Source organism: Pieris napi, chromosome 21 (assembly GCF_905475465.1).
Source record: "Pieris napi chromosome 21, ilPieNapi1.2, whole genome shotgun sequence".
Classification (NCBI taxonomy): domain Eukaryota; kingdom Metazoa; phylum Arthropoda; class Insecta; order Lepidoptera; family Pieridae; genus Pieris; species Pieris napi.
Genome location: NC_062254.1, coordinates 8832240 through 8842721, shown reverse-complemented (window position 1 = coordinate 8842721; position 10482 = coordinate 8832240). Strand labels below are relative to the sequence as shown.

The 10482-nt window shown below is 36.3% G+C and overlaps 1 long non-coding RNA gene across 1 annotated transcript; it reads left to right on the top strand.

Annotated features, from left to right (window-relative positions):
* The first annotated feature begins 786 nt into the window (after positions 1-786).
* On the top strand, positions 787-2618 carry LOC125060537. The gene is made up of 2 exons (XR_007118875.1): positions 787-1008; positions 2287-2618. It is a non-coding gene; the product is annotated as an uncharacterized LOC125060537 (long non-coding RNA).
* Positions 2619-10482: the final 7864 nt, after the last annotated feature.

Genomic DNA, 10482 nt, shown 5'->3' with positions numbered 1-10482 from the left:
TGAGAGCGACCGCCGATGCGAAAACCGCTGTGTGAGTTCGAAAAGTGAGTTACAGAATCGCAGGGCTGTACGGTTCCTGGGTCATCAGGGGTTCGAAAAAATAGAATATTTTTAACTTACTCTATATTTATCACTCGCGTAATACAATAGAATATGAGCGAAATAATAATTATGTTAATTGCTATATAATGAGTGCAATCTAACAATCAGAGAGAGTGCCGACGTCTGGCTATGCTCTCGGGGCGTGGCTCCCATGATACAATTAATTGTAATGAAACGATTGACTGCAAAGTAACAGTCGAAGAGAGTGCCTGCGTCGGGCTATACTCTCGGGGCGTGACTCCGACGATTTAGGAAATCGTCATGCTTATAAGTGATCAAACTGTACAGCCAGGGCACGTACATACATAGGAACTAGTTATGCTTGAAGATGTACACGTACACGGTACACGGTCATTTTAGTTAGTTTACTAATTATTTAAATAAGTTTAGTAGATATCCAAATAGAAGCGAAGAATCAATGATTCACTCTAAAATATAAATGAAATTTCGTTGTAATGTCATTACAATATTTGATTATAACATTTTTATTAGTAATTGAAAGGTTATATTTGTATTTTAGCTACATTACAAATGATAATTGTTTTTGGACTTAAAAAAAACATAAAATAATTCGCTTTTCTTTCGTACAAAATATTTTTTCTTAATTTCTTCGGCCAGTTAAAATTTAATTATGCACTTAGATAAAGATTTTCCATCGCATTAGCAATATGAGCTTATCGTGTACCTATAAAAATAATACTAAAATATAATTACAAATTTAACAGTCTAGCAATGAGAGTGTCTACAATACTTTTATGTTGTTTTATAAATGTTGTAACTGGCAGAGACTTTTATGTGGGAATGTTTAAAAGGAATGATTTTTTAGTCGCCCAAGATAGATTGTATAAGGAGGGAGTGCCTTTCAGGAAAGTTTATGCGAAATATGGGAGAATTTTTAAGTGTCCCGTAAGTTTCCCTATTGTATTAGTAGGCGAGGGAGTATGATTAGTATGATTAGTCAGAATCAGTCTTAAGGTGATTGAGACATGAGCGATTTTTTTTTAACAGGTGCCTGTATCTGATTTGTGATCATTTGTTATTCTACAAAAGTAGGTCTTCCGTGCTTGACACACAGCATCGACTTTTTATGTGTCTAAGTCGTGCCAGTTTTATTGTGTTATTTTCCTTTACAAAGGCACTTTTTTTTTAATAAGGTGAAAATGCGCTTACGCAGGCCCGCGCCATAGATGTCGAGCTTGACATCGTGGGTCTGGGTCTACACTCAAAGCCGTCTGCTGAGACCCCACCCACTAGAAAACCTCTGCCCTTTACATGCCCTTAAGATAGGCCTTCGGGGTTCGCCAGGCATTCTACCCAAGGGATACGAGCTTATTCCCCACATAGAGAGCTCAATCACGACCTGCGTTTTCGGGCCACTCGAGACCGAGGCCCCAGTCTTGAACCACCAGCCAGTCCAGTCTAGGGTCAACACCAGACCTCTCCCTCAATCGCCTCTGCAGCATTACATGCTCACAGACCATTGCACTCCAAGCCTCCTCACTTCCTAGCATAGCCAATACCGATGCCAGGTCATGAAGTTCTCTTGTCCAGGTTACACACTCAGCCAGAGTATTCTCCCCGCTCACAACGGCTGCACTAGGCACTTTATGCAGATACCGCCCAAAGCATCCATGCCCAAATTGCCCAGATTGTACCTGCGAAAGCCTAAAGGCAACGGCACCTCACCACGCTGAAGGCACTAGGCAAACACTGCTTTAGTTCACATATACGCACGTGAACGGGTGCTACTTGTGGTGACTGGTCGTACTTGAATTCGTGTATGCGGTGATGTTAATTATTTCGACTTTGTGTTTGCGTGTTGTTCCCACGAGAATGTAAGTGCGTGCTCCTATTTCACCATGCCTCCTGCTGATAGGGGACAAGTCTTTGTTTTTAATTTATGTTATTATTATTAACATGGTGTAATGGTTGCAGCTCCTTACAAACGTTGTGTAAAAAAAAAACATGGCGATTAAAAAGAGTGGCGGGGAGTTTATTGCCAGTTCTTCTCTTCCGTTCTACGCCCTTGATTTGAGAACTGGCAGTAAATGTAAAATTAGAAGCATTAATATTTATTTCTTTAATGACGAATCACAAGTGTACATTGTGTTACCTACGTGAATAAATTATTTTTGAATTTGAATTTAAATTTATACCAACTGATTATTCGCATATATATTTCAGATAACATACTTCAGAGTAGTCGACCGACTCGGCATAGGCCGTGGACCAACAATCGAGATTATCCGAGGGGGCTTACGTCATAAATACCTGGTCCTTCGTCTGCAATCCATCTACGGGTATCCCATATCCGTCAATGTCTACGTGGGTTGCGAAAACAAGATGCAATTAAAAACAATTAAGAAAACTTCCGTTGATGCTACAACAATAAAAGCAATAACTACTGATGCTACTACAGACTTAGTAGAGAAACTTGGACCTGGTTCTGATGCTTCTGATACAAATTCAACTGCTGTTCCTACTACTATTGAATAAATTCATTTGTTTTTTAATCCTATTTTATAACGGTAAATTAGCAGCAATTTTTAAGATATCTATAAGTATTTGAGATAGGAAGGAGTTTTAGGATTAAACAGGATGCAGGAATATAAGAGATGGAGAACATGAGCATCAGGTCACTGGACGTAAGTTGTGTCGTTGGGGTCATAATTACTTAGGCCAAATATAAAACAGATACAGAAAGTTAGGAGACAGTTCACTAAGCAATTCCTCGATTAGGTCGAAAGACCTAAAATCGGCGTAGTAGTGGCAGGAGAGATTGTGCCAGTGAGGATTACTTACACAAATCGAAATTAATATTTGGAAACTTTAATTATCTTTGTGGACTAAACGACGCTGTAATAAAAACATAATATGGCTTCCATTAAAATACTAAAAGGATTTTTTAAATATACTTTTATATTCTCTGGATCTGATTCTCTGCAGGTAGATCTAATTTAACGACAAATTATAACAACACTTTTTTTTTTCAAAGACAATTCACACCAATTGACCTAGTCCCATGCTAAGCTGGTGAAACTTGTGTTATGGGTACTAGGCAACGGATATACATACATATTATAGATAGATAGACATAATATAAATACATATTTAAACACCCAAGACCTAAGCACAACACCAAATGCTCATCACATCGATGTTCGATCCCCTGACTAGGGGTACTAACCACTAGACCAATGAGTCGGATAATATGGCTTCCATTTAAAATACTAAAAGGATTTTTTATATATTCTTATATTCTCTGGATCTGATTCTCTGCAGGTAGATCTAATTTAACGACTAATTATAAAAATCATTTATTAAGTTACCTTAGTAGTAGTATTATTTGGGGAGGCCTATGTCGACAGACAACCTGACCAAAGTGTTTGCTAATAAATTATTATTACCGCTATCTAAATTAGATTTAAGATACTGCTGGTAAATAAGAGTAGCTAAAAGGTCAGTGAATAAAGGGCTTTTATGTTTATTATTATTACAGTTTCATACAAAATATATTAAGAATGTTTAGTAAACTAGTAGTTTACCCTAGAGAACATCCGGTTATATTAAAATGTCCCGTTATATTCTTCAATGTTCCTCGCAGAATATAAAATTCCTTCAGATATTTCCAAGCTATTATGAGCTTAGATAGTTTGACATGTCACGTAGCGAAGATGTTTTATGAGAGAACTCCATTAGAGTGTCCTAAATACGCCTTAACAGTTTCACACTTTTAAGTGACGATTGCAAACTTTTTCATTATCCACATAGAAGAGGACAGAAATTAAGCTAATTTAGACAGCAAAACTTGACTGGTCGTACTTGAATTCGTGTATGTAGTGATGTTAATTATTTCGACTATGTGTTTGCGTGTTGTTCCCACTAGAATGTAAGTGCGTGCTCCTATTTCACCATGCCTCCTGCTGATAGGGGACAAGTCTTTGTTTTTAATTTATGTTATTATTATTAATTACTTAAAATGTCATGTGGAACATGGTGTAATGGTTGCAGCTCCTTACAAACGTTGTGTAAAAAAAAAAAAAAATGGCGATTAAAAAGAGTGGCGGAGAGTTTATTGCCAGTTCTTCTCTTCCGTTCTACGCCCTTGATTTGAGAACTGGCAGTAAATGTAAAATTAGAAGCATTAATATTTATTTCTTTAATGACGAATCACAAGTGTACATTGTGTTACCTACGTGAATAAATGATTTTTGATTTTTTTTTTTTTAATATTTGGCGAGACTTAGGACGAACTGTCACTTAATTGTGATGTATGTTAAAATCCATCAAAAATTTTGTTCGGTTGAATACCTGCAGCAGAATATCATCATCAGAAGTCGAGGCAGAATACGAAACTCCACCCAAATCAGAAAACCAGAGCACATTTTAAGGCACTGTTTGCCGTCTCTAGGTGGACCAGCTGCCCACTGAAGAATTTCCGAACCAATTACTACCAACTAAAAAATATTTCTCCTTCCTTCAAAATAAAAGCGTACTGAAGCGTTCCTAGGCCTGCAACACACTTGCGAGCCTTCTGGTAACTACAATAGTGTGACTGTATAACTATAAAATCCCTGTACTATAAAAAAAACAAATCTGCGTCTGTTTTATTGCTGATAGCCAGAAACTGGCAGGAACTGGCACAAGATTATTAAGAGTGGTGAAGCTTTTCTTTTCAACGAAGCACTTAGTTCTAGAGCAGTATTGGCCTTGTAGCTTCAACGTGCGACTCTCATCTCTGAGGTCTATGGACCGCGGCAGTGCACCAATGGACTTTCTATGTGAGCATTTAACACTCGCTTGGATGAAAAAAAATATCCTGAGGAAACCAGATTCAAAAATTTTAGACCCAGACTTGGTCTAGTTACTTAGTTGAAATAGATTCACACGCATTAATACTTTTTATCTTTTGTGTGAACGTGATTTGAATAAATAACAGTGCCAGATGCTAGGAATAATATTCAGTAACATTTCACGCATTTAGAGAACCTAATATTAGATTTAAAGGCTTCATAAACTACTTTCGGAAGTGAAGGTTGGCAATTGGCGTGCTTACGATTATTTCGCATATATATTTACCAATATACATATCAATATTTTAGGATGAACAGCTTACGCTATTGATCCGCAATGTTTCCCGTAGTGATTGTATGTCTGTAAAAACTAACACAGACACAGTGCACGATCATTCACACACTCACTCATTCACTCATTCTTAATTTATAACACTAAGTTTATTATTATTATTTTTTATCTGTTTTAAACATGTACCATTTACAACGGAATAATTGTTTTCTAGTTACCCACAACACAGGGCCTCTCGATTTGGCATTCTGATAAACAATAAACTACAAGCTCCCTCCTTATCAGAATGCCTAATCGTAAAATGACTGCTTCACGACTCATTTGAGCGAGACCACTACGAAAACCGCTGTGAGAGTTCGAAAAGTGAGTTACAGAATCGCAAGGCTGGGCCTCAGATTATCGTTATCCTATTCTGGATGATCTGTCAATAGGTTTATAGGCATGTAGGTGATCAGCCTCCTGAGTCACACACGCAGTCGACTTTTTGGATCTAAGGCAAGTTGGTTTCCTCACGATGTTTTCCTTCACCGGTCGAGCAAATATATACAAATTGAAAACCTATACAGGTTGTACAGTCACTAATAAATAATCTCAAATGATCTTTAAGTTCGTAACAAATAGAACAATACTAGTTAACTACAGAGCTCTTTCTATTCCTGTCACATGCTAGTAACTTGCACACGAGTACAACAGTGAATTTAGGGTATAAAATATGCCGTCTTATTAATCACATATTGTATATTTAAGTTATACTTCTTTTGGCTCGTTAGGTAAATATAATGAGAGTAAATTTTTAAAGATACGCGTCACAAAAAACCGACACCCTGAAGTTAGCCATAGTCAACATTTATTTTGTGATATTTAAATAAACTTTATTTAACTACATAATGCGATATACCTACTAAAACTTTCAATGTTTTCAATATCAATCTACTGTCGTTGTCTTACTGTCGTTTTTCAAAACGATTATCTAGTTACGCCAAAGATGTATAACTTCAAACGCGTGTACATAAGTAGGTACACACACGTTTTTATAAAATTATTATATTTCTGTAGCCATATTCATGATGTGCTTTAACATTTCTGTTTAAAAACACAAGCTACACCATATTTCAAAGCTGGGGACACGTAAATCATATGACAAACGATGCATCCGATCTTGCTTATTATGAATGGTTGCAATTTCCATTGAGAATTATAGTTACGTGTTTTACCTCGAAGTTTTACAGAATTTCTGTAATGTAAAAAGTAAGGGAGGTTGTACATTGTAAGTTTCTTGTATATTCTTCAGTTTAATTTCAGTGTAAATTGCAGTTTTACTAAATGTATTTTTATAATTGTTAGAATGAAAAACGAAATATTCTATTTAGTATAGAAGTAGTAAAAGGACCTCTAGTGGCCAAATTAGGAACTAATAATTGGTGGCGTTTAAAATTACATATTCTAACAATAATAAGGCTATGTTCACATGTAACGCGCGTCAACGCGCGATCAAATTTGAAGAGCGTTCAGATGATGAGCGCTAACGCGCGTTGCGAGAGTACTCGTCAGTCTAGTTCGGTAGAACGTAGAAAATGGACGTGGTGGCTGTTATTTTGGCTATTATTTTGTGGTTATATTATAAAGAAAAATATAGAAAAAGAAAACGTACACATTGGGTTCATCAATTTTGAAAAAAAAATACAAATTATATTATATTTTTTATACAAATTTGCTATATTCCAACCTGCTGGCCTTTTTTCTACTTCATCGATTAGTATGTCGATGTCAATATCTTCAATTTCACTCATTTTAAATGCGAGAACAAAATATAATTACGAAAATTAACAAAATTACATGCAATCGCGATGAAAGCGCGCGCTCATCTGAACAGCAAACGGACATTACATTAATATCAAAGCGCGCGTCAACGCGCGATCACCTGTGTCTAGAGACTTTTCTCTAGACGCGCCGCGTTGACGCGCGTTAACGCGCGCTCATGTGAACAGTTGTATGAAAATACCACAATGTCTAGTCGCGCCATTTGGAAACGCGCGTCAAGTTTTTGCCATCTGAACATAGCCTATTGATACAACGCGATGTATTTCTAAGCTGTTACTATTCCAGGTTGTATTTTTTTAAATTTAGAATCTTTTTGAAAATCATGACATGAAAACAAAATGATTTAAAAGTATCCACATAAAATATGAATATGAAAAACTTGTACACAAGATATTGCTGTATATAAAAATTACATTAAAAATACTAGGAGATTATGAATGTTTTCTCTACGGCTTAAATAGTACATAAGGGACACTAAATGCATTTCACAAATTCGTTTGACGTTTAACACTTTGTCTAACTTATTAAAGTTCTTCATTAAATTAGAAAGACTAACTTAAAAAAATCAAAATTGTGATAAAATTTTGATCAAGCAAACCTAAGTTAATTACTAAACTAAAATATATTTCATGCCACTTTCTTCAGTAAAAAGGTTACAGTTTGTCGCTGAATGCATCTTCAGTGCAAGTATTTAAGTTTCATTAAGTAACCATTAATTAAAACAGCTAACTCCACTTTGTATTCGCTTATTAAAAGCCGTTTTCGATACAAAATGATGAGGTGAACTATAAAAAACGTCACACAAGAAGCATTAATTCGCCATCGGACGCAATATGTCTTCCAAAAGTTTCCAATTTACACAATCCGATCGTAAATCTGCGCAGCTCTGTCTGGAAATTTTAAAATATTACCGGACGGAATGAGGCTACGTCTAATGGCTTATGGTATTTCGAGGGGCCCCAAATTTGAGAGCTTACGTAGCTAGAGCGTTCTGTTGTATTACAGTAATTTTAATATCTAATATATAAAATTCTCGAGTCACGGTGTTTATAATTAAACTCCTCCGAAATAGCTCAACCGATTTTCGTGAATCGGACTACATCTATTTTTCATCGCCCTAACTGTTAAGGGTGGTTCATCCATAAATTTTTTAGACGACTTCCTCCACTCTCAGCTGTCCTGGGTGTTGGACCTGTAAGGGCCTTTACTAAAAGCCAAAAGAGAAAGAAGCCTCGAGGTCTGGTGCCGTCCACTCTGACATTCACGATAAGTTTTTCAAACTTGACCTCAGTGTTTTTTTAGTTTTATTGTTACATGTCCAAAGAACGCAGGATCCGTTGGTAAGAAAGTATCAAAAGACTTGTTTTTACCTGGAACTGTCTTAGTATGGTCACGTTTGTGTTCTTCGTAAACATAATGAAATCAGTCACAAATATGAAATAGTAAAAAAAATATTAACTAGTAGTACTGCTCCTTATTATATATTTCAATATAATAAGGAGTAGAGGAATTACATTACATTCTTACATTCTTCGGACACGTATTTCAGCTTGGTGAATAGTCCATAGAACCCCTTATCGTCCAAGGGATGATGGAAAGTACAGCGCGGAAGGTCACCTACGCGTTGGACTGTCTAGATCAAGTCTGCTGTAGGAGGTTCACTCAATGAGTGCAGCAGGCAACGTCTAATAGGCATCGTTAGCGAAACGTCGTGAAGTGCATCACATCTGCTGCTTTAACATTACTACTACATAGCGATCACGACCATTCTGTGAAGAGTGACTGGATAAAAAGAAGAAGGAGAGGAAGATGTATAGCTTTCTTTTAAGATTCTATAAATGACTAGCAAACTCGGCGAACTCCGTTTCGCCACCAAATGGCTTTGTTTTATGTAACATTTCGTTTGGTGATCCCGCTTCTCTGATGAATTTTTTCCTGAATTTTCTTTGCTATAAACCTCACGGAGCTCGAGACCTTTCCAACGAATGCAAAACCGTGGAAATCGGTTCGTGCGTTCTGGAGTTACAGCGTCAGGAAGGAAAACTCGACTTATTTTTATATAGTAGATAATATCCACATAATATATAATTTAAAATGAAAAACATCTATCATTTATTAAAAGTATTAAAATTTGATTGTATTTTGGGGCCCTAATTATGCACATGATTCCGATCCTGTTCACGCTTGTACCGGGATACTTTAAGACTCCCGAATAACGTTTTTAGGGTTGAATGATTTATTGCGAGGGAGATTAGAACCTTGTGGTAAATTCATGTCCCAGAGGTTTTAGTTGATTTTTTAGAGCTTTTTGAGCGGACGGATTTAAATTCCATGAAAAATAGCTTTTTAAGCTGGATGCTGGCGAAAAGCAAAAATTATGATATTAACATATAGTCCTGTGTTTTCGTCTAGAAATATTAACTATGAATAACCGATTTATGTATTTGTGCTCTTGTATACCACAACGAGGAAATAGGCACTTAACGTGTTTGGTTGCGCTTAACGCGAGGACCAATGGTTCGAATTAAATTAAGTATTTCCGAAGCAATTTAACTTAGGGTCCTTTCAAAAAAGAGCGTACCAATTCTTAAAAGGCCAGCAACGCACTCGCGCAACGCATGCCCTCTGGCATAGAGATAGTCCATGGGCGGTGTTATCACTTAACATCAGATGAGACTGCTATAATAAAAAATAATAATATTTCAAAAAAACATTAGACATTGATGTTTTTATGATACACTATAGATTCAAATTCAACAATAACAACAATTTTCACTTATGAACGACACTAAAGCCAAAACTACATATTAAATGCTTTTAATTATTTTACATTTACTGCCAGTTCTCAAATCAAGGGCGTAGAACGGACAATAAGAACTGGCAACAAACTCTCCGCCAATCTTTTTAATCGCCAAGTTTTTTGTTTTGCACAATTTTAGAAAGAGCTGCAACCATTACACCGTGTTCCACGTGACATCTTAAGTAATTAATAGTTAATTAAGAATAAAAATAAAAAAAAACAAAGATCTGCCCTCTAAGTCAACATAATTGTCACTTAGAACTATGAGCTCTTCAATAAGTCAAATTAGTATTTGATGATCCAGCGTTGCAACCCCACTACCCCTAATCTTATCTTCAGCCAGATGTTAGCTTCAAACAAACTGTTTCATATAGCATACTACTGACCCGGCGAACTTCGTTCCACCTTACAGTCTACAGAAATGTTTTATTACTTGCCATTGCGAAAGATGAATGGCAGTTTTACACATTAGGCCTCCTCTCTAGCGCCAATATTGCGATACTGTATGTTAAATCACTTTCTGATATACAACATTTTTTGATGAGGTAACACATGTCTTCGATCAAGATCAAAGCCTGGTTATGCATCTCCTCATTCACCTCAAGATCGGAATTTCTTGAACTGACACGAATTCGATGTAAAATTATGCGTAGTTTAGTCAACAGATGGCACCA